General features: G+C 41.1%; 1 long non-coding RNA gene across 1 annotated transcript; it reads left to right on the top strand.

Moving 5' to 3' along the window:
- Window positions 1-257: 257 nt before the first annotated feature.
- Window positions 258-2,149, top strand: LOC119903533. Its single transcript, XR_005444528.1, has 2 exons — window positions 258-482; window positions 572-2,149. It is a non-coding gene; the product is annotated as an uncharacterized LOC119903533 (long non-coding RNA).
- Window positions 2,150-9,512: the final 7,363 nt, after the last annotated feature.

Raw genomic sequence — 9,512 nt, 5'->3', positions numbered from 1 at the left:
TGCCAGAACTTTTAGTGGAACTTTTATCATGTAAAAATATTTCATGGTTCCAGCTTCACAAATGTGAAGACTTGCTACTTTTCCTTTTGATTATTTTAATAATTTTGAGGTTTGAACTGACAGAACAAGGGTTTATTTTCATGATTTTTACAATCAATAACTGGATAAAATAATTAGCAGATTATTTCATAATGAAATAAAAATTTATTGCGGTCTGATACAAAATACTTCAACATCAACCAACTACAACTGTCATGTCAGGCTTTGTCACCTCTCCCTTCCTCATGTTTCTCCGTTTCCCCTTCCCCGCTGTCTCTGTCAGTTTTGTCTGTCATGTCCTGTCTGTGTGTGTTTGTGGGTGTGTCTGGCTCATCGCCACCTGCAGCATCTCGCACCTGTGGCTCATGAAGCAATCAACCTATGCAGTGAAATACTCTGGTTCTTCCTCCGCTCTTTGCTAGTTTATCATTTTACCTTTTGTGGTATGTTGCTCTGGCCAGCTCTTCGAATGATTGTCCAGTTGAGGGTTTTTGTTGATCAGTACCTAACGTCTTGTTTCTGTCTGCTACAGTTTCTTCCTGTGTGTTGAGTCGCTGCCAACCCTGCATACTTGTTTGCTTGCCCACCAGCCTTCCTGCCAGTCCTGAACAGAGCTCTAGGACTCTTAAGTACATTTTCACTTAAGTAACATTCTTCTTAAATCTTCTTCTACAATCAGCCTGATAGAACTATTTAAATCTGTTCATTATGTTGGTTGTTTAGTGTGGGTTACTGATTAACTTTAAAATGTAGGCTATTTGACTGTTATCTGTAATGAAATTGAGCAACTGTAAAGTAAATGATCCCCTTAACTGCTGTTGTAATCACTCAGTTTAAAGTGCTCCTACACAGCTGAAGGCTTCATTTTAGTTTCCCTTTAAGGTGAACTGGAGCGTTTTGCTCATCACTGTGAGAGGAGGTCAGGCATGCAAAAAAACAATATTCAAATGAAAAAATTGAATACCTACCTGATGATTGAGTATTCGTGTGGCTAAAAAGGGGGTAAATAAAGCCGGTCTATGCCAGAAAGAACAACATCATGCAGCATTATGAAGTGCTAATTAAAGCCCACATCACAGACATCATCTAAAAATAACACATAATGGACTAATGGCAGAATGAAAGATAATCAATTACGGTGATTAAAAAAATAAAGATTGGAGTTAACAGGGTTAGAGTTGCTTCTAATGCAAATAATTTATTAACAAACTGATTTATAAATGACTAAATGAACAGCATGTGTCTTGTTGGGAGCGGTAAAGTACTGTGTACTGATTTCTGTTCTTGACAAGTTTTTAAACTTTAGTCTGAAATATTGTTTCAAGTCTGTGGTGGTGGTGGTGATCAAAGCCAGCAGTTAGATCCTGATCAGCTCGGCTACCGAACACCTTCACAGCAGCTGAGCTCCACTCTGATGTTAAACTAGGATTAACTTTCAATTTCATGGCTTCAAAGTCGCTTTGATCAAACAACCAGGTTTCTTTTCATTTCTAGTAATTTCCAACAACTTCACCTCCATTTAAAGCTTTAGTCAACGGGACTAAATGGAAATTAATTATTTAAGCCGGAAATTAGTGTTCATCAGAAGTTGCTATATTTATTACTATATATTAAACACTTCTTACAGAATTCAGCTTCAGAGCAATGTTTTTGATTACACTAGTAAATCAACAATGAAAGGTTCAAACTATTAGAAAACAGACACATTTTACTCTGATCATTAGCCAATTAGCAGTAAACGCTGTTGTGGTTTTGGTCTTTTTTTTATGTATCCACTCATGATGTTTTTCTCTCCCTGTATTCTCATTTGTCTGTGATTTGTGTTTCATTTTGTCAGTCATTAATTGGTTCAGTGTTTTCTGTTTTTAGTTTGTTAAATTCTCCCTTGTGTGTTGCTGTGTACATGACTTCCTTTGTTATTTTGTAGTGATCTGTTTCATGTCATCTGATTAACCTGATGTGTTACACCTGTCCGCTCCCTTCCTGCTCGTTTGCCCTTGATTAAATGTGCTCTGCTCTGTTTAGTCTTTGCTGTGTCTCTGTGTGCTCCCGGCTTTTGGGACTCAGTTTGGACTTTTGTTTTGGATTAAACATTATTACTGCACCAGCATTTCTGATGTCTTGCATTTGGGTCCACCTCTCGGTATCTGCCTCAGCACTTGGCCATGGACCATGACAAACACAGCTGAGGCTGCAGGTATTTGGTCATAAACCACAGATGATGTGACTAGATGAAAAGTCAGAGGATGACTAAAGTCAGTAGGATATATCGTCTGGGCCAAGCCATCCAATACATGTGCGATAATTTACTGGGTAATTGAGAACTTTAACCTTCTGGTGGCACCAGAAGAAAAGATTATTAAGTCACTTTGATTTTGGTGAGTGGATAGGACATGTGCCTTTGGTGTGGGAGACCTGGGGTTATTTCCCACTGCAACACATCCACTAGTGTGTCCCTGTGCAAGACACTTGATCCCTAGATGCTCCAGAGGCATGCGACCTCTGACACATAAAGCAGTTGTAAGTCACTTTGGATAAAAGCTTAAGCTAAATGAATGTAATGCAATGTACTTAGTAGCTTTCATTGTATGGGGAACATCATTACAAGATTTAATGGCAATCGATCCAATAGTTGAAAAACATTTTATGGACGAAAGTACTGGGACACTAGGAGCTGTCCCAATACTTTTGTGAGGGGCTGTGTGTATTTTTTCCCCCTTTTTTCTCAAGTCTCTTTGTCATTTCTTCGCTTGAACCGGAAGTAGTTCCACTCCGCCATCTTGCAGGCCGTCCCAAAGCTCTTATTTGCGATCCGAGGAGCTGTGAGAGAAGATACACCAGTGCATCCTTCGCGGAAGTCTATTAATGACCGGCACACCGCCTTACTGGGTAGCCATTATATTGATTGGCTGCTGCAGCTGATTGGACTGATCTGATACATCAGGACAGATTAAATTCAAGAGTATCACTGCAAAGTAGAAGAAGTTAGCCTATATTTGAGTTGTTTTATGATTCATTGAAAATCTGTGTTCATTGTAAGTCTGAACAACAAAGGCCCCACACACAACTTTATTTCAGAAGTTAGTTAGTTCTTCAGAATTAAAAATATAAATGCACATAATATAAGCAATGTGCCAGTAGAAATTATCCTGTGCCTCTGAGCAGGATGTCCAGCAACCTATAATTATTCATGTGCAGGTGTTAAACAGTTAACATGTATAGAGAGAATCATGCTCTGCAGTGATAAGAGACTTTATTAGTACCAACACAGTGCAAATGTATGTAGACACAAACTCCATCAAAAGTCTTTAAAGCTGTTAGACTGACAGCTGATCTACCTGTAATCAGCTGCTGCCGTCATCAGAAAAGGACGTCGCTTTAGTGACGCTTCGGAGGAAAGGTGGTCTCATGTCTCTACAAACATATTTTCTCCTTCCTTCTCTCCTGGCTTGGTTTCCTTGCGTCTCGCCCACCGAGGATGCATGGAGAGACGCAAGTTTCAATAAAACAAAGCTAGCTCCATGAGAAAATGATTTTCCCACTTTGGTGTGGAGGAACTCCAGTGGCCCAGTCAGATCGCTGACCTCAACCCTATTCACCACCTTCAGGATGAACTAGAACTGAGATTGCGGGCCAGGCCCTCTTGTCAAACATCAGTCTGACCTCACAGATGCTTTTTTTTTATGAATGGGAAACAATACTCAAAGCCCTCACAGAAGAGTGGAAGCTGTTACAGCTGCAAAGGAGGGACTAATTCCATTTTGATGCCTATGGATCCAAAATGGGATGTCATAAAAGTAATGTGGAAGTTTCCAGGTACTTTTGTCAGACTGAGAAGAGAGCCATGTTGCTAAGAATGTCGACAGTGATGTGGAGAACATGATTTGTAGGGAGGACACTGAAACATTCAAAGCCACCAGAATCCTCCTTTCAAAACAACCAAAGCAGATGTTCTTGTTGTAATTCTGTGTGCCTCTGTTCACTGCAGGTTCTGATGTTTGATCATGAGCATTCCTTCAATGAAAAGGCATCATACCATCTTTCTCAGTCGCACTCCACACGTGTGTGATGACTCATACAGCTGTTTCTCTCTGAGCCCCAGTGTGAAGGAGCAGAAAGGGGCGGCTGGACCTTGTCCTTGTAAATATAGATAAACAAGCCTGCCAAAATGTCAAACTATTCCTTCAAGTGAACATCATGACCTGATAACTCTATCACAGTCATCTCAACCTGCAGTTTACAGTGTGTGTGTGGTTCCCTGACGTACTTTGATCTCAGCTGACAGTGAAGAGGCAGGTTGGACTGGAGAAGCAGAGTGACACCTGGAAACAGCTAGACAGACAGATGTTCCTACCTGCACGTGGTGTGTGGACGACCAGCAGCCTGGGAAAGATGACAGATGGTGAAACACTCGGCCTACACAGCTCCCCCCCCACTCACATGGCAGCACAGATTTCCACATCAGCATCAGGACTACTAAACATGCCAACATGTTCCCGCGTGTCGGGTGGGAAATATTAAACAATAAATCAACATGTCCAGTAACTTTGGCTTTGTGAATGTAGACACTCAATGGGATTTTAGTGATGCATTTAACTTGTTTCACACAAACGCTATTTTTTTTTTTTTAGGAGAAAGTGAATCCTGCTGTCTGATCACCTTCACTGTGTTTTAATGCAGCTAAATTCATCATGCACTTGTTCTCATTGACACATTTTCTGTCTCTGTTGTTAGACAAGTCCGTAAGGATGAACTTTGTGGTGGCTCAAACACAATGTTGACCAGCAGTTGTTAGCGAGCTGCTGAGCTGCAATTTCATGATCCGGAAATCGTCAGACACAATATTATTGGTTAAAATAATACTGGTTAATAGAGAGCCTCCCTCCCTTCTGCCCCATAGACCTTATTTCAGAAAAAATATGTATGTTAGTCAATGGTAACAGAACTTTTTTTTAATTCCGTTCAAATTGACTCCTGGATTACACCCATTATGTTTGTCAATTTAGAAGATAATATAAGAAAAGTCAGTTTGTCATTAAAAAATAAAGTAACATTTAGCTTTGAAACCGCTTGATAGATGAATAGAATAGATTTGCACAAGTTTATGTACAGGTATGCTGTGCCGTGCCTGAATTACAAACAAAAAAAAACAGTACTAGTAATGCAGGCTGTGGCTCAGAGGTTAGTGGGTTGCCTGCTAATTGGAAGATCGGCGGTTCAGCGTGTCGAATCGCCCCCGATGGCTGTTCCATCGGTGTTTGAATGGGTGAATGCGATGTAAAAACGCTTAGAGTGGTCGGAAGACTAGAAAGGCGCTCTACAAATACAGAGCATTTACATTTAATAAATACTCAACATGCACTTGTGCACAGTCACCCCCAAAACAATAAATATGTCAACAAATCACATTAAAATAATTTTGAAAGCAGTGTTGCACCAGTTGTCCCCTGATTGCATATGACAGGTCAGACAATGTTTGATTTTGTTCAGTCATGAAGGTGAGCCACCTGTCATGAAACTCTACCAGCCGGCCTCACAAGGCTTCTTCTGTGGCTGTGTACAAATATCTCTAAAGCTTCTATTTTATTCCTACAGGTGAGTTAGAGAAGGGGGGGGAATCATCTTTCCAAGTCACGACTCAGCCGGCAGCTTCCAGAAATAGCCTCTCTTTATCAGTATCCATCACTCACATGGCCGTGAACTTTGTGAGTTAGTGGTCGCGATTACTTCCCTCCTCCTCGCTGTGTCTCTGTCACAGCTCCTCAGCAGGGCAGTGCAGTCTAGACCTTCATTTTGGGACCATTTAAAATTCTTGCCATTTCAGGGAGAGTTTAAAATTAGCTCCCCGGCAGCCAGCGGCTCTTCATTCATGAGTTATTACAACCTGAAGCAGCTCAGGTCACCCAGTCGACAGGCAGGAAAGAGGGAGAGTTGGGGAGTGATGGGGGCACAGAGGATATGTCATGAAAACCACCTTCACAAACCATTTAAGCAGCATCTGAAGTGACGGAACTCTCTGTTAGTTATGGATGCAGAGCAGCGTTTGTCGGCTAAATTTGACGACGTGAACTCGTTCGGCCAAAGTGATGGCTCCGGGTGTCCTCTCACCTAGTCAGAGAGGCATTTCACACAGGAGGCAGAGAAAAGCTTATGGATGGATGTCTTGCTTTATTAAGCGTGACTGGGTACTTCAGTCGGATTCACTGAACTAACAGATGAGTTACTGAGGCTTGTGTGGTCAGACGATTAGCACTCCTGCAGTGTAAAGAACGGAAAGTGGTGGTTCAATCGTACAGAAAAGAGCAGCTCAACGAGAAAAAAACAAAAAAGTGGAGATACAAAAAGAGAGATAAGACAGCATCTGGAGAGGTCCTCTAGGGACAGTAAGCAGACCTGATCCTGACCATCTGAGAGGTCTGGACCTCAGTTTACCTCAGTAAACAATTTCCTAATGAGTTTATGGTCTCGGTCGCTAGTTTCAAGTCTTCTTCAATACAGCATGATGTTCATTTAGTAAATTATGGTCCCATTTAGAGGGAAATAGACTAGAAAGCAGGGGAGGCTTTAGGGCGGGGCTACCTTCCCGTCTCTGTGCCAGTTTGTTGTAGTACTTCATGTCTAGTGTTCCAGGAGTTTGCCAGTGTTTCGTCGTTATACTATTTTCTGACCTTGCCTCAGCCTACTCCTTACCAGATTTGTTTGCTTACTGCCTGGTTCTGAGTCGTGCTTTTGCAGGGTACCCCCAGGATTCTCTGAGTTAAATTTAAGACTTTTTAAGAACTTTTTAATAACACCTAGGATGAAATTTAAGGCTAACTTCACTGCCGTAGTAATGGAAAATCTGTATCAATTTTAAGCCCAAGAAAATGATTAATTACGAAGTTACCTGAATTCAATAAAACATTATTATATTTATTATAATCACATTCATATTTAATACACAATCACTTTTTGGGGTTTGTTTGTTCTCTGATAACATAAAATGAATACAATATTTGTCGCACTAAGAACTTATGGTGTGAAACCAAAAATACAAAATAAATTGTTGTTACAATTAGTTACACCGTGGCTGGATAATATGCCAATAACTTAGTGATTCACCCTGTTTATGCATCTAAAGGATGCTTGAAATAGTACTGGCTTGAAGGCAGCAGGGATAAGGAGTTGGGTTTCCTCGTCCCGGTGATCGGCGCATCTGGGAGATGTAAGTTAAGTTTAATGTGCGTTAGCATGTCGGCTGTTTCCATCACATAACTTTACCCTACAAGAGTGGGGCAAAGCTGACACACAGACACCGTCCTCGTCTCAGACACAACTGTCTCTCTGGTGCTGTTGTAACATTCACTGACCAGGAACCTGCAGGCGGGTCTTGCAGGTTCCTGTTTCATTAGCGCTCGCCATAGTGTGACTGACTCGCACACTGAGCCGCTTGTTGTGCTATCCTCAGCGCCACTCTGGCCTTCTGAACTTCAGACACTTGCCCATTCTGAGCTAACAACTAACATTAGCTTGTTAGCCGCACTTTAGAGACGTCTTGTTTTCTTTCCTAACAACTGACTCATTCGAGTCACAGCTTTGATGCCAGAGCTTGTGCACCGCAGTCCAGAATGTAAAGCTAAACAGTGAAGTAAACGGTAACGTTACCTGTAGACCTACTGCTGTATAACATCCAGTAACACCAAACGGAGTAGGCTATATTGTAAAATCACACACAGAAAAAATATTTATTCAGCATTTACTTAATCCTACAAATGGATGTGAAAAGATTTAAGACATTTGTAAACAAAATTTAATACTTTTAAGGCCCCGCTGGTACCCTGTCTTGGGTCCGCTCCATTTGCTTTCCGTTCATTTGCAACTGTTTCGTATCAGCACAAACTGATTAAATACTTTAAACTGCAGGAGGGGTCATGAGAGTTTCGAAGCTCAACACGGAGTCACAAACTGAGAGAAAGATGAGAAACCCGGAGCTGTGAACTGTCCAAGGAATCATTTTGCTTCCTGATGGCGTGTTTTCCTTCTTGCTGTATCTGGACCCTCTGAGGCTCTTATCTCCCTCCTCTCCTATCTCCACAGAATGAGACGCATCACAAGTGTAATGGTGCTGTGTCTATTTCCGGCATCCGTCCCTCTGACATGAGATATTGGAGTGTAATAACCTACAGCGCGTTGTCTGTCTGTCTGATTTCATGTTGCGGCTTCCTGCTCCTCTCAGATGATTGATGGTGGCAGCTGCTGATGTGGAGTTGTGATGCTGTTTAATGGGTCAGAAGCTTTAGTTTTCTGAGAGGTGTTCAGCAGGCTGTAGCTATGTGTTATATTTCCTGTGAGGGGATCAAAACCAAAACACTTTTGTCTGTTTCCACAGACAAACAGAGCCGAGTTATTTCTGACATCCAGTTGGTGACATTTATTTGAAGGCTGCCACGCTGTCCTGCACCGTGGTTATTTTATTTCCAATTTCTTTTATATTGTTGTTTATTAGTGTTTGCGTCACCTCTGTGTTGACTTTGAAAGTTTTCTTTACTGTCAAACGTTGGATTTAGTGTCTTAATACATTGTTTTTCTACAAGATTCTCTATATTATAAAATACCTCAACTAAAATGTGACCATAAATATTCATACCCCTTCCCTGTTATGGAAGACAGATAATATTAAAAATACTCTTCTCTCCATGTTCACAGATACGAGCGAGCCTTTCAAACAAAACTCGCACTCCCAGAATCCCCTGGAGCGCTTGTTAGGTGACATTAAGCTCACTTTCCTCTGTGATGACCTTTACTTGTTCTCCCTGTTGGATTCTCTCCCTTCTCTGCACGGCAGAGCCGTTTACATCCCACCGTCTCTGTGGATACATGATCCTGAATAATGAGAATAACTCTTTGTCTGCATATCATCATTTTATGGATATCTTTAGCATAATTGGATATAATTTAGGTGACATTTAGTCCACATTAACTCCACAAATCCCATGTGATTACTGGCAAAAAAACATGTTCTATAATGTTATGATGGACGCAATGCAGCAGTCAGTCACAGCGAGGAATGTGTTTGTCTAAAGACAATTCTAAAATCCCTGATAATATTTATGGTAAATACTGTAAACCTGTTTTATTAATGCACTAAACATACGTGGAATGATGAGGATTTCATTGATAGAGTTGATACCTTTGATAGTTGTTTCCTACAAAGAGCTCTGACTGTCTGATTGATGTTTGGTTCTAAAATATATAGATTCAGTGAATTATTTTAGGCAAATTGTTTGCAGCAGAAACAACATCTGATATCACCTGTTGAGATGATATGACAGCAGCTTGTTTCCACCTCCACATGGTGTTTCATGTGGAGTCGTGTTTGTGTCATCTGACGAGTCCAGTATTCTCTCTGTTAGCTCTTTTATACAAGCACAGCTGAAACCATGAGTTGATTAATTGGCAACTATTTTTAGTCCTGCAGTGAACATCCCTTCTTC

Source organism: Micropterus salmoides, unplaced genomic scaffold, assembly GCF_014851395.1.
Source record: "Micropterus salmoides isolate LMB-PRFRI ecotype aquatic unplaced genomic scaffold, ASM1485139v1 Ms_hic_scaffold_15, whole genome shotgun sequence".
Taxonomy (NCBI): domain Eukaryota; kingdom Metazoa; phylum Chordata; class Actinopteri; order Centrarchiformes; family Centrarchidae; genus Micropterus; species Micropterus salmoides.
This window is presented reverse-complemented; position numbering and strand designations above follow the sequence as displayed.